Source organism: Anolis carolinensis, chromosome 1 (genome assembly GCF_035594765.1).
Source record: "Anolis carolinensis isolate JA03-04 chromosome 1, rAnoCar3.1.pri, whole genome shotgun sequence".
In the NCBI taxonomy this organism is placed as follows: Eukaryota; Metazoa; Chordata; class Lepidosauria; order Squamata; family Dactyloidae; genus Anolis; species Anolis carolinensis.
Window position 1 is genome coordinate 152,027,337 of NC_085841.1, and position 19,953 is coordinate 152,047,289.

Here is a 19,953-nt window from a genome sequence, read left to right on the forward strand (position 1 = left end):
CTTACGGGGCCCGTCTTGAGGGGGCGGCCGTCTATGGCTTGCACCACACGGGCATTCTTGAAATCATGATATTGTAATCCCAGAGAGTCGGCATACTCTCTATCGATGAAATTGTTGGTAGCTCCAGAGTCTATCATGGCGTGGATCATGACGGGTCCCCTTTTTGCTGACCATAATGTGACCACGAGAAGGAACAGGACCCCGGTTGGCGGCTCTTGGATGGATTTTTTGACCGGGTTGGCGAGCCTCTCTACACCCGGTCGTTGGCTTCCCCCGCCGGCTGTGTGCCAGTCGGCTCAGACGCCTTCGTCTCCGTGGAGGACGCCGCCGCAAGACGGGCGGCAGGCTTCCCTTTGGCTGGGCACTCTCTGGCGAAGTGGCCCCCGTTCCCGCAGTACCAGCAGAGGTTTAAGCGTTGACGACGGGCCTTCTCGGCGGCATCTAGTCTGGGACGCACATTGCCCAACTGCATCGGCACCTCCTCGCCTCCTCTGGGGTATGGGGTTGGCGGTGGGGGTCTCCACACCGGACGTGGCTGAACGCTGGCGGGAGCGGGGGGTTTTGCCCCGGCTCTACCGCCCTGGCCTCGAACCCACTGTTTCCTGTTGGCAATCATGACTTCAGCCCGTAAACATTGATCAATGAGTGCCTCGAGGGTCTGGGGAGGATCCACCTTGGAGATTTCTTCCAGCATTTCAATGTTGAGACCCTCCCGGAATTGTCCCCTGAGGGCTACATCGTTCCAGCCGGTGTTGTGGGCCAGCACTCGGAACTCGGCTATATACTGAGACATAGGTCTGTCTCCTTGGAAAAGGCGACGGAGTTTGTGACCGGCTGCCTCCAAATTGTCCTCGATTCCCCAAGTCTCCTTGAGGTGGTCCAAGAAGCGTTGCGCTGATCTTAGGTGTGGAGAGGCTTGGTCGTACAGTGCCGTCGCCCAGCTGGCCGCTGGCCCGTCTAGAAGACTGTAAACCCATGCCACTTTGATGTCTTCTTGGGGAAACTCGGCAGCACGGGCCTCTAGATAAGCTTGACATTGGCGACGGAAGACATGAACCTTAGAAGCTTCTCCAGTAAACTTGGTTGGCAACGCCATGGCCGGAAGACGAATTCCGCGTTCCTTCAAACCCCTTATTTCTCCATCCTGTGCATTGAGCTTATCACGGATTCGGTCCACCTCATCCTTGTCGATGGTGTAGGTAATCGGCTGGCCGCTCGGCCCAGGTACGACTCCGGTAGACATTCTGGCCGAGGTTAATTGGTGCTTAGGGTGGCGGAGTCAAACTGTCACGACCCAGGCTGCAGAGCACCAATAACCATACACAGAGGCCAGAATCTATCTAATATCTTTATTGAAGGAATATATAAAGTTAATAAAAACAAGTGTAGAAAATAGTCCAGAATTAGACCTTTCAGGAAAGGTCAGTATTAGTCCAAAAAAGCAATGTCCAATAAGAAATATTAAGGTCCAAAGTTGTAATCCAATAACCGAAACACTCACTTTGCCAAGCAAAGTGAGGGGAGATGACAAGGTCCTTTAGTCCATGAAACTTGAGCGAGGCTAGGAAATAACTTGATACTTGAAACAAGGCTTGAACGTGGAACAAGGTAACTAAGAACAAGAACAAGGTCCGTGGAATAACTTGATAAAATCCGTGGAACAAGGCAAGGATTGATCCTGGGAAACAAGGCAAAGTCCGTAGATAAACAAAGGCTGGGAAGCAAGGCGAAGGCTGGATAGCAAGGCAAGGCTTGAGCAGGAGCGAGGCTTGAATCGGAGCGCGCTGTCCAGACACAACTCGCTCCGTAGGCTGACGAATTGACTCCGCGAAGTTACTACGCGGGTAAAACACCTAAATAGAGTCTAACTTTCCCGCCGAAGCAGTTCTCTGGGAATCAGAACCGAAAGCTAAACTCTGAGACCAGATGTGAGACTCCCCAAAGATTCTCACGAGAAGCAGTCTTAATTGGCCACATTCTTAGCTGCAATCCTCGCACTCCTGCGCGAAGCTGATTCCAAACTTCTCTGTTGTTTACAAAACTCCCGGCGCAAGAACACGGGAGAAGTAGGCTCTGGGCTTGTTTGACATACTTCTGGGAGACAACTTTCTTGCAGGTGCAAGGTTCCCAGATCTGCCTGGGAAAGATCTGGCTGAGAAGAATCCAGTTCAGACTGGGAAGGTAAAAAACCCAAGTTTTCATCTTCATCAGGAATTACAATGTCCTGAGCAGGACTACAAGGCCCATGGGTCATCACACCAATTGTAGCGAACTCTAACCTCAGCTTGAGCTCTTTAATGGACAATGTCCCAACTACCATAAACTATTAATTTGATCCAATACCGATCAAATCTTTGATCACTAGTCTTCTCTCAACTAGTGGTCTTACTAGATTCCCTTTAGCCTATCCTGACTAAAGATTTCAGTGCCAGGCCTGTCTTTTCAGCCTTTCTGACTGAAGATCCTCCAGCCATGCACACACACACTCTCTCCTTCTCTCCCACACACCTTCTCTCCCACACACACTCTGGCTTCTCCTTTTTAAAACAGCTCTCCTTTCCCTCTCCTTGGCTCCACCCACTTCTCCCTCTTCTGGAGCTAGCCAGCTTCGTCTCCATGGTAACCGAACCACTGTGGAATTGAAACAAAATGGCTGCTGTTTCATTCATGTTACAAAATGGCTACTGTCAACTAAAACACAAATACATATTCCAACAGACATAATTTAAACACAATAGCTATGACTTCTCCACAATTGGAATTTGAAGGAAAATTTCATTGAGGGAAGCAGATTTCTTATCTGGTAGCACTATACCTTCCCATAATGACACTCTTGTATATCTGGCATACAGAAAATCACATTGTTAAACAAGTTAAACTGAAAGGTTTGCTATCAAAATAGTATGTTTACATTTGTGTAAACCAGCTCTTCCCCAGCAGGATGGCACCATCCAGGTGTGTTGGGTTACATTTCCCATCATCCTCAGCAAGTACTGCTTATGATAATGCTTGACTGGAGAGGCCTTTAAATACACAACTTCACATTTCCACTGTTATCCATTCTATCAAGGATGAAGCTGGAGAGTGGTCACATCTGCATTCTTTGTAAAGCAATTTCTGGAAGGAGAAGAAGAGGTAGCAATAGCAGTTTCTCTCTCACACACTCACATATACACCAGGCTTGTGCATTTTGAAGAATCACTATCTGTTTCTGCTTGCTGGATACTGGAAGCCCCCCCCATATCCATTTTCCAGTGTCTCCTGAAAAAGGCCACACTGTCAAATAGGCAGTTTAAGCAGAGGCTGGGTGGCCATCTGTCAGGGATGCTTTGAATGTAATTTTCCTGCTTCTTGGCAGGGGGTTGGACTGGATGGCACATGAGGTCTCTTCCAACTCTATGATTCTATGATTCTATTCTAGATGAGAGGTAGGCTTTTCTTTTTGTTTGCTGGGATTACTATTATTAATAATAATCTTATAGAAGTATTTCCTGAAGGAGAGGAAGGGAAAGAGAAAAAGAAGATAAAAGGATGAAAGAAGACCCCAAATGAGCACGCACGCACCCCACTCACCATTACAGGCCGTCCCATTAAATAAAAAGAATCAGGAAAATGAAGGAAAATCAAAAAGATTCAACTGTGATGTCAAATAGGGGAGAAAGAGCTGAGATCGGCTCCTGCTTGATTTTGTGTTGTGTGGTTTTTCATACCGGGAGGTCCCTTACCATTACGGGCTCCCAAAGTACTGAAGGAAATGGAGGAAACAGAAAAAATGAAATCTGTGCAAAACCCTAATATACACTCACACACAGAGGAATTTTAATGGCACATTTGAGTTTCCTTCCAGCAAAAATGGGTGGAAATTATGTAGCCCATTTTGGATCTCGCTTTGGGTGAAATGTGGGATATACATAAAATAAATAAGCAAACAAACAAACAATTAACTATACATGGCCCATTAGGAGGGCCATTGTGACCCTTGGGAAACCCATGGATCTTGGGATCCACAACCCTTCTGGTACCCCCATTTTTTTCTGTTATGCAATATAATACAGTCATGGAAGCAGTCTCTACATAAGAATTATCCTTCTCTCTGTGTATGCATATACACATGCGTGGGGGGGGGGGGGGGGCTATGAACATTTTTCAGTGCAAGAATCAAGAAGTGCTAAAAGACTCCAATTGACCTAACCAAATGCAAACATTTCATTTCACAAAATTTGTGCTCTCTTTGTTTAATTTCTTGCCTTAGTCCCAACAATTGTAAAGACTGTTAGGAATGGTTTAGATACTCTTTGTTACATAAATCTGTATTTTCATTACTAAATGACTTGTATGGCCTGTTTGAGAAAGAAGACGTGGTAATCATTCAATAATAATGGGTGCCATGTGGGAAAGGGGGTGGTGGAGAAGAAGAAGCAATATTGCCTACCTACGAAACATAAAACATGCTTTATATTTTCAACAGTATGCAAGTGAAATGAAAACGGAATATTTGGTGCACCTGTAAAAACATATTTGATCATAACAGCAAGTACAGCATTCTTCGTATTGGATTCATATTTCATAAGTTGTGTTCAAGCAAGAAAAATGATGATAATATTAAGTGTTTCCTGAGTTTATTTTGATGGATGGCAGCACAGGTATCTTTTACTTATTAAAATACAGATTGGTATAATTTAATAGATGAGTGTAATACACAGATGTTCAAGGCTGCTTGAGCAGGGTGCTTATTAATCAACTTCTTTAGCACACCTCTTCTTTCATATTTATAAAGATATATGCACGGGCCAAAATTTTATTAGAGTTGCATGCTATGGTCTGGTATCAGATATCAAGTACCTTATTTAAAATCACATCAGGAGATCAAAGTGGCTTTTGATTAATGCTTCTGCAAATGTACCAACATTTGTGCAGCTCTTACTTTTACTTTTGGCAACCAATATTGAAGCATCCTTTGAAACAGCGGCAGATTTCCAGAAGTACCCACCATTTATGTGAAGATCCTTAATTTGTAGCACAGTAGAGTCTTGCTTAGCCAACGTAAATGGGCCGGTAGAACATTGGATAAGCAAATATGTTGGATAATAAGGAGAGATTAAGGAAAAGCCTATTAAACATCAAATTAGGTTATGATTTTACAAATTAAGCACCAAAACATGTTATACAACAAATTTTACAGAAAAAGTAGTTCAATATAATGCTATGTAGTAATTACTGTATTTATGAATTCAGCACCAAAATATCATGATATATTGAAAACATTGACTACAAAAATGCATTGGATAATCCAGAACGTTGGATAAGCGAGTGTTGGATAAGTGAGACTCTACTGCAGTTGTAACAGCGATTTGGATCCAGACTGAATTGGTCATGATTTTGTCCAGAGATGGTCCAAGTCCAGTTGGTGTTTGACTGTAGTACTTAGGCCTCATCTACATTGCCACATAATCCTGTTTCTAAATGCAGATTCTCTGCATTGAATTGGATTATATGACAATGTAGACACATACAATCAAGTTTAAATCAGATAATCTGCATTTAGGAACTGGATTACAGAGTCAGTGTAGATGGGGTCTTAGCTTTCTTCACAATACAATGGTTCTCAACCTGGGGTCCCCAGGTGTTTTGGCCTACAGCTCCCAGAAATCCCAGCCAGTTTACCAGCTGTTAGGATTTCCGAGAGTTGAAGGCCAAAAACATCTGTGGACCCCAGGTTGAGAACCACTGTGCTAGAGCGTGATTGACAATGCAATTCCTTACCATAGAGCTTGAAAGCTAATTACTTTTAATTTGTCTTTTCCTCAGTAACAAAACCATACTTACATTATGAATGAGGGGCAACATTATTCAGTTTGTGATAGAACTGTACTTTTATTTTTTTATATATGGTGACAGACCTATAGCCTGTGAATGTGGGAGGAGGAATTGTACATGGTTCATGTGCTGTTAGTGGTGTAAGTGATGTACAATGTTGGGAAATTACTGACTTTGCAAGTTGTATAATGATACTTGTATTGCTCATGCACACACACACACATAGAGAAGACCATATAAAACTACAACTCCCATGATTCCATAGCATTGAGCCACAACAGCTAAAGAGGCATTAAGCTGCATTAATTCTACAGTGCAGATGTGCCTTAAGTCTATGTATCCAAATCATAATGGGGTGGGTAAATAAATAGCATTGTTCCAAAAAAATTGGAATACTGCTTTCATCATCCCTATCCAGTGTGGCTGATGATGAGAGTTTCTGCCAACACATGGAGGACCACTTTTGTTACATCCAGGGAGGGGAGAATGTGCTTTTGCATTTTTCTGCTCCTGTGCAGAATAGATTAGACCAGCATGTAAAGCTATCCATATGGAAAAGGTATAGAATTTTCTAGAGGGGCAAGGGGAATAAAAGCCCCCCCCCCCCTCAGCATTTCTACCTTGCACTTCGATGAGATTGGTACTAAGTACTGTTGGAATTTGCCTGGGAATAACAGGGGGCAAATTAAATTTGGGTGTGGAATTCAGAACAATAGTAATATTTCCCTAAAGCTAGTAATTTTAGGAAAGCTATCTGAATAGCCACATTCTTTGCAGGTTGCTATGGGGGATTAGCCCATTACATAATGATAGGGCACTTGCATAAACTGGGTTCTCTAGTACACCTGTTGATTGATTTTTTAAAAAATATTATTTTAAAATACTTTGCGGATTCTGGTCTTTTCTGCCTCACCAGTTATACCACAGGAACAAATAATGCTTGAGACCAGAAATGGAAAATAATAATTGTAATAATTGCAATACTAAACGCAATAACACAACAACATCCTTTCATCAAAGCGTGGAACATCAAACGTACAGTTAGAGACAAAGAAGAAAATAATTAATCACCCTATGAATCACACCCTCAACATCCAAGCAGAATTCTGCATGTTTTGTGTCCACATCATAGTTGTATATTATGTGTAATTTGGTGTTGGGTTCCTCATTATTTCTTCATGTGTCATTTTTAAATAAATGTTAGGGGTGGGGAATCTAGCAATTTGATTGCATCTAAATGCATAAATGTACATCTATTTGAAAGTGGTTTGGGAAGTACCATGTTGCTTTGTGACAACCCACCTCCAATGAAAGTACCAAATTTTGCAAAGATTGAAATCCTTTCTTTGTTGCCTTCAAAACCTTCAAGCTTCCATCAACGTTTGGCATATTGTGCCCACAACTTCTGAGTAAAGTTATGGGCCCTGGCATTTAAAGATATTCTCCTTTTTATGATACGCACCACCATGGAATATCCGTTCTGCCTATTCAATGTGCATGAGGAGGGCTTTGCTACATCAGAGGGATAGGGATTAATCTCCACCTTGTGCCTATTGACTACAACATTTTGCAGTGGTTAGGGAAGAGTTACACCTAATGCCTTATTATGGTACTGCAGGCTTCAAACTCAAGCAAAATAACCACCACAATTTGGTCATTGCCACCAAGCCCGTAGCCAAGGGGGCAGTTTAGAGGTTCCAACCACCCCTGAATTTTTTTCAGGTTAAAAAAACCTTGGTATACCTGTTCCGTCCCCCAGGACGATGGTTTGCCTTACTTATTGGTCGTTTGTTTGTTTTCCCTCCTTTGCATTTTGTTTCAGCCTTTGGCTGCAAAGCCCAGGAAAGGTGGCTTGAAGTCTGCAAGAGCTGGCTGCAGTTTTCTTTGCAATGATTGGTCAAAGAGTACAACATCTTAGGACCGCCCTTTTTACCAGGGTCTAGTCTCCATTTTAGAGTTTCATTCTGGCTATAGTCTTCCAACGTGCTGGAGCTGTGCAAGGCTAACTGGGACAAATCATCCTCAAAACCAGGCCAATCTAAGCCTATCCAAATTAGATAAGTATTGAATTATATTGATCTGGAATAGGAAATCTAGTTATAGGAGCAGGGTTATTCTGTCGCTTCTAGAACTAATCTTTGCTGTAAAGATAGGGAAGGAAAGAGTTTCTCCTTCTAATATAGGCAGCGTGATTAGGGTATAGTGGTTTTATAATCACCTTTGCTTTCTGGAACCAGGGATAGTTCTGTACCTAAAACCTATAGAAATTTGTTTCATTTTCTGCAACTTTAAGATCTGTGCCAGGTTTACAACCTTGTATGAATAAACATCCTTTTTTGAAGTTATCCAGACTCAGTCGTTCAATATCTATAGGACAGCTTATAGGGATTTGCAGTTCGCCCGGATAAAGGACAGCACGTTTCAGTTTTATAGCTTTTTATCGTCCGGCGGACGGCACAGTTTTGAGGATGATCAGCGGTTTTTCCGCTTCAGCTAGCTTGCACGGCTTTATAGTTTTTTATAGTTTAGGAAGTTTTAGTATAGGCTGCGGCTTTTCCGCCTGAGCTCAGTCTGCATACCTAAAGACTCTACCAGCGTCTGAGGCAGTGGAGCCCGCTCTCAGACCTGAAGGAGTCAAATAGTGGGGCTCTATTTCCTTGCTATTTGGCTCGCGTGTGCGCACGTAGCCCAGTGGCTTTCTGGGTTTGCACAGGCTGTGCAGTTCCCAGCAACGTCCAGGGCTCCCTCGGCGGTAGACCTCGAGCCGCGGAGCACCAGCGACAGTTCTTTGGCTGGCTCTGAGGCGTGGAGCCCACCAGAACCAGGCTAGAACCTGGACAGGCCTGGCAACGCTGCTGCGAGTTCGGCCGGAGCACTCAACCGGCTTTGACAGCCTCTTCATCAGGAGTTCGGCCGGAGCACTCGGCCAGCTTTGACCTGCCTCATGGTCCGGCGGTGGTGACCTGCCTCATCGTCCTGCGGTGGTGACCTGCCTCATTGACCTGCGGCGGTGACCTGCCTCATCGTCCTGCGGTGGTGACCTGCCTCATCGTCCTGCGGTGGTGACCTGCCTCATCGTCCTGCGGTGGTGACCTGCTTCATCGACCTGCGGTGGTGACCTCCCTTCACAGCGGGGAGGAGGCGTCTCTTCTCTCCTCCTTTCCAAAGCCAGCCTCGGTGCTCCTTCGGCGGCAGGCCTCGAGCCGCAGAGCACGAGGTGCTTGAAAATTTGGCGAAGTCGCCATTTTGGCAGTTTACGTCACTCGGGCAAGGGAGGTATCAAGTGGCAAGTTGCTGTCAGTTGACATTTTGCAGCTTGCCCACCAAAGTCTGGCGCCAAAGGTCACAATCTTTGTAAAGTATAGTTACTTAGTGATATATATTGCTATGGTTAAGTGCTGTGAATTGTATTATATATTGAATTTGCTTTTATTGTAAATTTACTTGCAGGTATATTGCATTTGCCTTTGTTGTAAATTTACTTGCTATTAAGAATACATAATGTCTATGCAATTTCAAGATGATACAGATGGCGTACCTCCTTCTGAGGCTGAAAATAGGAATGAAAGGCCCCAAAGGATAAAGCACCCTTCAGCCAAGATGCTAGCCCATCTAATAGATGAAAAGGAGCTCCTCCATGTGAGGTTAGGTTCGGCATGGGAGCGAATTGTAACATTAATGGACAGAATAGAGAGCTTGGGTATCACAAGGGTGCCAGCCATATTACAGACAGACCTCGAAGAAGCCTTCGGTCTTTGGAGGGGTTTAGTGTCTAAGATAGTCCAGGTCCTCGAGCGCATTAACGCCAAGGATTCAGAGTTAGAAATAGGGAGTGTTTTAGCTGACACTAATGAGAAAGAAAATAGGGTGAGGGCAATCCTAGCTTCCTTATGCAGCCATGAGACCAATCTTTTGAAATCACCTGCTGTGGCACTTAGTCTTAAGTCCAACCGCTCTAGCCAGGTATCTAAACTAAGGGAGCGTGCATCGTCTAAACACAGCCACTCTAGCAAGTCTTCTGCTGCTGGGAGTGCCATCTCTTCCCTAGCTGCCTTGCACATTAAGGAGGCTGCACGTCTGGAGCTAAAGAGCAAGGTAGCGGGGGCGGAGGCTGATGCTAAGGCAGCTGATCTCACCCTTCCCTTTAAAGAAGAAGAGCAACGACTGCAAATAGAACAGGCCCGTAGACAAAGCGAAATGCAAATGGAACAGGCCCGTAGACAAAGCGAAATGCAAATGGAACAGGCCCGTAGACAAAGCGAAATGCAAATAGAACAGGCTCGTATAGAGATGCTTAGAATAAAGATGGATGCCGCAGCCAAAAGGGTAAGGGCTGAGACTTTGGCCAAGGCCCTAATTGAGCCACTCACAGAAGAAAATGTAAGCCAGTTACCAATACAGGACCCTTCTGCCAAAGTGTTTGCGCACCTTGGCAGCATGTACAGCCAGTTTTCGGATGAGGAACAGGGAGACTTCTCTCCTTACCCAGAGCAGGGCCCCAAAGTCACTTTTGAGTTTCCTGCAGAGCAGAGCGTCATAGCGGGGAGCTCACCTTTGCTCGAGCTACCTGTGCCTCCTGCTAAAACCCTAGGTCAGTCAATCAGGGCCCCAAGGCCGAGCGCTAGTTGGCCCCTACAGACAGCTGCACAGGGAACCATCGATTCGTCAGTGGTCGATGTCATCCCTCCAAGAGGCCAAAGGTTGACGCAAGGTACACGGTGGGAGTCCACTCCACAACAGCAAACTCCTCAATTGTTCCCTTCGACGCCAGAGTCCCAGCTTGTCTCCATCATCAGAAGCCCCAGAAGAGATCTTAAGGACAAGGGTGTCGAAAAGTTTTCGGACAAGCCTGAGGAATTTCTTCTCTGGAAGGCCACCTTCCAGAGAGCAATCAGAGACTTAAAGCTATTGCCTGAGGAAGAACTGACTCTTCTGGCTGCATGGTTGGGCCCAGCCTCATCCTCACAAGTTAAGAAGATCTACGCAGCCCACGTAGCCGATCCCGACAAAGCCCTGGAAAAGGCCTGGGCCAGGTTGCAGCAGAGGTATGGGGCCAGCACAGAGATTGAAGCATCTCTTATGGACAAGCTCCAAAGGTTCCCAGCTTTGAAACTCAAAGACTTCAAACTCTTGTGGGACCTCAGCGATCTCCTTACGGAATTAGAGTCGGCCAAGGAGAATCCAGAACTGCCCGGTTTGAAGTGCCTCGATCAGCACCTGTCCCAGAGGCAGATCTTGACCAAGCTGCCCTTCACTTTGCAAGAACGCTGGGGACAGGAGGTCTTCAACTACAAGGAGGCCCACTCCCAGGCATACCCTCCATTTTCTCATTTGGTCCAGTTCATCACCAGGGCGGCCAGAGAAAGGAATGATCCGCAGACGGGCCTCCCCACCTTATACCAAGGGACCCAGCCAGAGAAGGCACCTAAAGTGGAGAAAAAACCATCCAGAGAGGCCAAAAGACCGGTTAGTGTTAAGGCTGTTGAAACTCAGCACAGGGCCAACGAATCCAAGTCAGAGGTGAAGGAGGTGCTCTGCCCCATTCACCAAAAGCCTCACAGTTTGGCCAACTGCCGGGAATTTGGCAAGAAGCCTTATAAAGAAAGACAACAGATTGTACAGAAGCTGGGCATATGTTTTAGGTGCTGTGGAGCAACTCCTCACTTTGCATCCAACTGCAAAGAGGACGTCAAATGCGCAAGGTGTAACAGCCTTAAGCATTGCACCGCGATGCACAACTCTGACGCTGTCTCCCGCGCCAAAGGGGACACGTCTTCCAAAGAAGGGTCATCTACTGAAGCCACCAACATGCAGACCGCGTCACGGATGCAGGAGGATGCTCCATCGGTCGCCTGTACTGAACTATGCTCTGACGTGCACCAGTTCAGAGTCTGCCATCCCATCTGCCTAGCAGATGTATATCCAGCCAGAAGACCTTGGCTTAAAAAGAGACTTTACGTGGCTTTGGATTCACAAAGCGACGCCTCCCTGGCGACTCCAGAGTTTTTCCAACTGTTTGACATAAAAACCCAGACGGTCGACTACACCATGTCCACCTGTGTAGGGAAGAAGAAGTTGCAGGGTCGCATAGCATCCGGCTTTGTTGTCTCCTCTTGTGACCAGAAGAGACTGTTCGAGTTACCAGACCTCATTGAGTGTTCCTCTATTCCCCGGAACAAAAGGCAGATTGTCACCAGAGAAGTCGTGGAAGCCCATCCTCACTTGCGAAAGCTGAAGAACGCCTTACCTGCTTTCCGTCCAGATGTGGACATTGCCCTTCTGCTTGGTGCGGACTGTCCGAACTTGTTCTATGTGAACGACCAAGTTAAGGGACCTCCAGGGGCGCCCATTGCTCAGCTGCTACCACTAGGCTGGACAGTTACAGGCCCAGTGTGCATAAATAGGATGCACCCTCCATCGTCGGTGGGCACTCGTCAAGCGCACGTGCTTCAAGGCAGTCGCCCCACACTAATGCATAGCTGTTTGAGTCATATCTCGGTCTATTGTCAGGGGATAACACCAGAGTATTCTTCCATCTTTGAAGTCTCCGAAAGGGATGAAACTACAGCGCTTTCCAAAGATGAACAGAGGTTTTTAGAGATCATGAACTCTCAAGTTTCCCGGAGTCCAGAGGGAAATTGGATAGCCCCTCTGCCTTTTAAAGCAGAAAAACCCACTTTGCCAAACAACAGGCATGTGGCAGAAAATAGACTCTGGTCACTGAAGAAGAAGATGCAGAAAGACCCCAAGGTAAAGGAGCAAATCGTTGGCTTTATGGAAGACATGTTCCAAAGTAACTACGCCGAGGTCTCTGATCAAAGTGAGGTCAATGAAGAAAACTGGTTCCTGCCTTTCCATAAGGTCACGCATCCCCAAAAGCCTAACAAGGTCCGAATTGTATTCGATGCCAGTGCCACATGCCAAGGCATTTCTCTTAATAATGTTTTGCTAAAGGGACCAGATCTTTTAAACAGTTTGCTCGGAGTCATCTTGAGATTTAGAGAGAAAGAGTTTGCTGTTATTGCAGACATCCACAAGATGTTTTACGCCTTTTTAGTTCGTCCTGATCATCGCAGGTACCTCAAGTTCTTGTGGTACGCGGACACTCAAAATTTGTGTGACGTTCGGGTTTTTCAGATGCGCGTACATGTCTTTGGAAATACCCCGTCTCCAGCCGTTGCAAACTACTGCCTCAAAAGAACCGCAGATGAGTTTGGGCACCAGTTCAGTCCAGAAGTCGCCAGCATAGTTAACCACAACTTCTACGTGGATGATCTTCTGGTTTCGTTTGACTCCGTTCATCAAGCCATCCAAATAGTGCATGAGCTGCAGACTTTGTTAAAAGGTGCCAACATTCGCCTGCACAAACTATTATCCAACAGCAGACAAATCTTGCAAGCCTTTCCCTCCGAAGACTTAGCGGAAAGCAATGTTCATGAGTTATTCAAAGGGTTAAGCTCCCAGTCTAGTTTAGGACTTCTCTGGGATGTAAAATCGGACTATCTTTCGTTAAGAGCATCTAAATTTCAGTTTGTGAACACTAAGAGACAGATGCTTTCCGCCATCAATGGGATATTTGATCCCTTAGGCATAGCTGCTCCTGTCCTGATCACTGCTAAACTTCTGTTCAGACAGGTGATCCAAGAAAAAATAGGATGGGATCAAGAGCTGTCTCAATCAATAAAAACAGCTTGGTCAAACTGGACTGCCCAAGCTGAAGGCCTGGAAACCATCGCAGTTCCCAGACAATTTGTGCCCTGCAAGGTAATGATAGAACCCACCACAGAACTTCACATCTTCTGTGACGCATCTGAGCGAGCTATAGCAGCTGTGGCATACATGCGACAAAAGGACAGAGATTTTTGTCACGCAGGATTCATCATGGCAAAGGCTAAAATAGCTCCTATGGGAACTTCAATACCCCGGCTGGAATTGTGTGCAGCAGTTCTTGCTGTCCAGCTCTGGCGCATCATCCAGCAAGAGATAGGAGACTTGTTTCAAGATGTCCATTTCCACACGGACAGTACAGTTGTGCTTGGTTACATCAACAACACAACCAAAAGATTCAAGGTGTATGTGGCTAATAGAATCAACAACATTCTATCCAGTTCTACGCCTAGCCAGTGGCACCATGTCGCCACCAGCAACAACCCAGCTGACATCGCTTCCAGAGGAGCTTCAGCTCAACGAGTGTCAAGTTCAAGTTGGCTGACAGGCCCCAGATGCTTAACCGAAGTCAATTTTCCATCAGCCTTTTCTCCCACCGAAAATACAGAATTGCCCGAGTCCGTTCCAGAGGTGAAAGCCTGCAAATCAACCACAGAAATCAAGATGGGCCAAAGATCTTGCCTGGAACCACACCGTTTTGAATGTTTTTCGGAGTGGCACAGTCTTCTTAGAGCAGTTGCTAGGCTTATACATCGTTTAGCTTGCAAAGATAGTGAGCCTTTACAGGTCCAGGATATGATAAAGGCTAAGAGCGTCATATTCAAGTCAGTGCAGAGATCTGCTTTCAAGCAGGAAATAGCTAGGCTAGAGCAAGGGCTCAACATCCCTAATCAAAGTCTTCTAAATGAGTTAAACCCATTTCTAGACAAGGAGGGTATTTTGAGAGTTGGAGGAAGGTTGGCCAAGGCTAAACTCAAGGTGTTTGGTCCTTGGGAAATTGTTACCAGAAAAACCAGGGGTGGTGTTGTAAATAATAAAAGATGGGCGGTTTTGTTTACTTGTTTGTCAAAACGAACTGTCTATATTGAAGATGTAGAGGGAATGGACACTTCATCATTCACAAATGCCTTGAAAAAGTTTATAGCCCTCAGAGGGCCAATTAAGTCAATTTGGTCGGACTGTGGCACCAATTTTGTAGGTGCGACCAAAGAACTCAATTGTGTGTCTAGGTTTGGGAGAGACCCAAAGGTTCAGAACTTTACGAATACTGAACAAATTATGTGGACTTTCAATGTTCCTCACGCCTCCCACATGGGTGGTGTTTGGGAGAGGATGATTGGTATTAGTCGCAAAATCCTTAATGCCATGCTTTTGAGTCATAGGTCATTGACGCATGATGTTTTGGTGACACTTATGGCGGAAGTTACCGCAATTATCAACAACCGGCCGCTGGTTCCCCTTACCAGTGACCCTGAGAACTTACAACCACTGACTCCTACACTTATTTTGACACAAAAGGTGCCAGGATGGAAGGACGTCATGTTGCCAGTTCCGGACGGAACTCACCGTGCCCTGTGGAAACAGGTGCAGTCCTTGGCCAACCACTTTTGGAAAAGGTGGAAAGCTGAGTACTTAAGCCAGCTTCAAGCTAGAAGAATCTGGCAAAGCCCACAGGACAACATTGAGGTTAACAACGTTGTGTTGTTAAAGGACAAAGACTTGCCCCGCCATGCATGGCCCATGGGCATTGTATTAAAGACCTTTCCTTGCCCGGACGGTAAGGTCAGGAAAGTTCAATTAAAGACTTGCAACAGAGGCAAAGTGTCCATTTTGGACAGACCAATTAGTGACCTCGTGTTGCTTATTGGAGATGTTTAAAGTTCTAGTGTTTGTATTGTCATATGTGCAAAGGTGTTTGTATGTTTTTGAGTGGTAAATTCCCACATCCTGGGAATTTAAGCGGGGAGTGTTCCGTCCCCCAGGACGATGGTTTGCCTTACTTATTGGTCGTTTGTTTGTTTTCCCTCCTTTGCATTTTGTTTCAGCCTTTGGCTGCAAAGCCCAGGAAAGGTGGCTTGAAGTCTGCAAGAGCTGGCTGCAGTTTTCTTTGCAATGATTGGTCAAAGAGTACAACATCTTAGGACCGCCCTTTTTACCAGGGTCTAGTCTCCATTTTAGAGTTTCATTCTGGCTATAGTCTTCCAACGTGCTGGAGCTGTGCAAGGCTAACTGGGACAAATCATCCTCAAAACCAGGCCAATCTAAGCCTATCCAAATTAGATAAGTATTGAATTATATTGATCTGGAATAGGAAATCTAGTTATAGGAGCAGGGTTATTCTGTCGCTTCTAGAACTAATCTTTGCTGTAAAGATAGGGAAGGAAAGAGTTTCTCCTTCTAATATAGGCAGCGTGATTAGGGTATAGTGGTTTTATAATCACCTTTGCTTTCTGGAACCAGGGATAGTTCTGTACCTAAAACCTATAGAAATTTGTTTCATTTTCTGCAACTTTAAGATCTGTGCCAGGTTTACAACCTTGTATGAATAAACATCCTTTTTTGAAGTTATCCAGACTCAGTCGTTCAATATCTATAGGACAGCTTATAGGGATTTGCAGTTCGCCCGGATAAAGGACAGCACGTTTCAGTTTTATAGCTTTTTATCGTCCGGCGGACGGCACAATACCCATGAATTTTAACTGGTTAACCAAATCCCCATGCTAAGTATATGATAGGCAAAAATTAGAGTTCCTCCAGAGTTGCAAGCACTATCTTAACCAAATTTTGATTATTCACTCTATCATTACCTACCTTTCTACCAATTTACATTGCAATAGCAACAATAACTGACATAGTGGAAATGACCAAGTTGGTCTACCCGCAGCCCGTAGGCAAAGCTTAGGCGTGAGGGGTGGAATTTGATCTGGATAGCAGGTGCAAATGGAGCCCCCAATGGTGCAGCAGGTTAAACCGCTGAGCTGCTGAACTTGCTGACCAAAAGACCAGTGGTTCAAATCCAGGGAGCATGGTGAGCTCCTGCTGTTAGCCCCAGCTTCTGCCAACCTAGCAGTTCGAAAACATGCAAATGTGAGTAGATCAATGGGTACTACTCCGGCAGGAAGATAACGGCGCTCCATGCAGTCATGCTGGTCACATGACCTTGGAGGTGTCTACAGACAACATCAGTTCTTTGGCTTAGAAATGGAGATGAGCACCACCCCTCAGAGTCAGACACAACCAGACTTAACGTCAGGTGAAACCTTTACCTTTAAATTACCTGCAGGTGAAAATGGAGGAAACTGTGGAAACTGAAGTGTCTCCAACTGGTTCATCTAATCCAAGCCCTGCCAAAGAAACCATGGAACAGGAGCAAAGAGAAGAAACTGTACCATTGTTAGATCTTAGACTTTATATGAACAAGATTGTTTCTGATGACCAAGTGAAAGCTCAATTAGTATAAAATCCACAGACTCAATTGCCAGGATATGTATTTTTTGTGGATAAAAAGAGGCAACTAAGATTTGAACCCAAATGATTCAGCAGATTTCCCTGGTTAGCCTACTTATTTCATGTACAAGGTGCACTCTGTAAGTATGGTGTGATGTTTGGAGGAGAAGTTGGAGGTAAAGGTGCTCATCAGAAGCTTGGTGCATTTGTTGCTAAACCATCTGTGTGATGGACAAATGCAATAGAAGTCTTTAATAAGCACCAAAAAACCCAGTACCATCAGAATAACTTGTGCTTGACTGAAAACCTCTTTCTAATTCACACTGGAAAACATCTTTATGTAACCTGTCATCATGATAAAGGAAATAAGAAAAAGAAGAAATAAACTTATGCTAATTGTGGAAACTATTGTCCTTTGTGGCCAACAAGAACTGACTTTAAAAAGGAGCAATAATTCAGGCCTCTTACCTGTGAAGAACCTTTGCACAATGATGGTTAATTTCAGGGCCTTGTTGAGATCTCATGCCAGATCAAGAGACACTGGCCTGAAAAGTCATCTCAGGTGAAAAAAAAGGTTTGAACCCTACCCGGTTTTTTTTTTTTGCTACGGGGCCTGATTGCCACAGAGGTTCCTATTGCTGATGCAAGTGCTATCAAAATTTGGTAAGAAATGTACCAATACATGATGGTCTTAGAATGCCCCCTGGTGCCATACAACGTGGGAGAACACCGCATCACTTTCCACATCAGATAGTAATGGAGAGAAATTGGTTTCCTGGAGTTCCTGCCAAAGTTTGATGACATGTTCCTTGGCAATGATGGCCAAGGAAGCATGTAAACAGAGGTGAAGTGGCTGGGTGGTATGCAACCGATGGGCCAATATTTCTTGCCTTTGACAGAGACCCTTGCAAAGAAGATCATGAGAGTAAGGAGTTTAATCTAGTGCTAGATGTTTGAGATCTAAAAAATGGAGGTGAAGAGACAGACTATGATTTTCAGTTCTAAGCAAAAATAGTGACTGAGATGAAATTACCCTTGAATGTTTGGTGTTGCTTTTCCTTATGTTATACTTCACCCAGAGTCTGGAAAAGTGAACATTTGACTAAAGCTCCCAGCATCCTCCTTGCTAGCTAGACAGGGGATTCTGAGAGTTGTCATCTGAAAGCCCATTTTTCGAAGCTTCATCTTAGTGTTATATACACTGTTGGCTGTTTCAGAGCCAGAGTGGAAGCAGATGATGCACATCAGATGTCTTTTTAAACGGCACTTTAAAAGGTATTCCTACTCTTCTCATGGTGGGCCTCTAGACATTCTGCATTGTTTTTTAAAATTAACTGGAAAAGGATTGCTCTTGAAGGGTGATAGCATGAAGAATTACGTGCAACCCAATTGGCTCTGTTACATTTCCCCCCTATGTTCTTTTGCTGTCTGGTAGCTCTAAATCATGATGTTGGAGGAGTTTGAGCTTTGCAGAGTAGCTAGGCATTTCCCTTTGCATCTGCTTGGCTAAACTGGAAACCTCCCCTTTTTTTGAGCTCTTTGTATTTGATTCTTAAGTATTGCCTCTACTGACATACACTGGTAACTGCCAGAGAGCTGGGATGAGGCAGGAATGGCTTGTAAAGCACCTGTCCTAATCCTACTTGTCATGCCAAGTTCCTGATTTATTACTACACCAAATATCACTCCCAGTGTAAGATCGGAACAATGTAACCCTTCCCACTCCCCTGATTTCTTAGAAAAGCAACCACTCCCTTTTCCCTGCTTTCTGGAACAGCAAATAAATATGAACACAGAAAACCTGCAACCAATTTCTTTGGCTATGTTCAGCAATAAGCATTGTGGAAAAGCAATACTGTATTTCTTTCTAATAAAGGAATAACTACTAATGGATTTAAGATGCAAATAGGCAAATTTATAGAGGACTGAGTTTGGGACTAAGCAGCAGAGCTTGCAAAAGGCCCAGGTTCTAATGCGGCATCTCAAATTAAGGTAAATAACGTTTATGTTTCCCCTGAAACTCAAGAAAACTGCTGACAGTCATTATCAATTGCACTAAATAGAGGGCTCAAGGGCTCATAAACACTGTCTTCTTAATTAACACACAGCTATCCTGGAGCAGTAATGCTCCAGATTAGTCCAAGACATGACCCTACATTGTATCTCTGGGCCCTTCCACACAGCCATATAACCCTGAATATCAAGGCAGATAATCCAAAATTTCTGCTTCCAACTGGGTTATCTGAGTCCACATTGCCATATAATCCAGTTCAATGTGGATTTTATATAGCTGTGCGAAGGGGCCTCAATCCTCAAGAAACAGTAAGACAGAGTTCAGACTGATTTTATAACTGTTTTCAGTGCTGTTGTTGGCTTCAGAGGGGCCTGGGATGATGAATGAATGGTTGTGCAGATGTTGCTGCACTGCAGCACCTATCATCCAGCACCACTGGTTGTACTCCCAAGGGTTGGTAAGAGTTAGGACATGCCATACTGACAGCTGAATAAATGTTCACTTACACTTTAGCCAAAAGAAGGATCTGAGACTATGATAAATAATAATAACAAAACTTTATTTATATACTGTCCTATCTCCCCAAAGGGACTCAGGGTGGTGAACAACAAAGCCAGCAAACATTCAATGCTGTACAAAAGAAAAACACATAAATATATAACAATCCCACCCAAAACTCTTGCAGATCCATATTTACACCAAAAATAAGACTCATTATGTAACATTTACAATTCCATAATAATCCATGAAGAAAACGAAGGAGTCATACAATGATCATTTTCTAGGCAAAGTTACACTTTTGAATAAAAATCCCAAAATCCCACGTCTGTGAATTTTATTAGCAAAACTTGTTTTTTCCAAACTCTATATCAGGGTTAATATCTAAAAGGCAGGAGGACTAGGTGAGAGAACGAAAAAAGCAAATCCAGTTGCTAGTTCTTATCTTCATAATCATGCACGACTCTGGAGGTTGGTGCTCATCTCCATTTCTAAGTCGAAGAGCCGGT

General features: G+C 44.5%; 1 long non-coding RNA gene across 1 annotated transcript in view; it reads right to left on the reverse strand.

Annotated features, from left to right (window-relative positions):
- Positions 1-2,263: 2,263 nt before the first annotated feature.
- The window catches only part of LOC134299945 (uncharacterized), a 58,508-nt gene continuing 40,818 nt past the window's right edge, over positions 2,264-19,953 (reverse strand). Inside the window, exon 3 of the long non-coding RNA XR_010007192.1 lies at positions 2,264-3,117. This is a non-coding gene — a long non-coding RNA (uncharacterized LOC134299945). The remainder of the gene's footprint in view (positions 3,118-19,953) is intronic.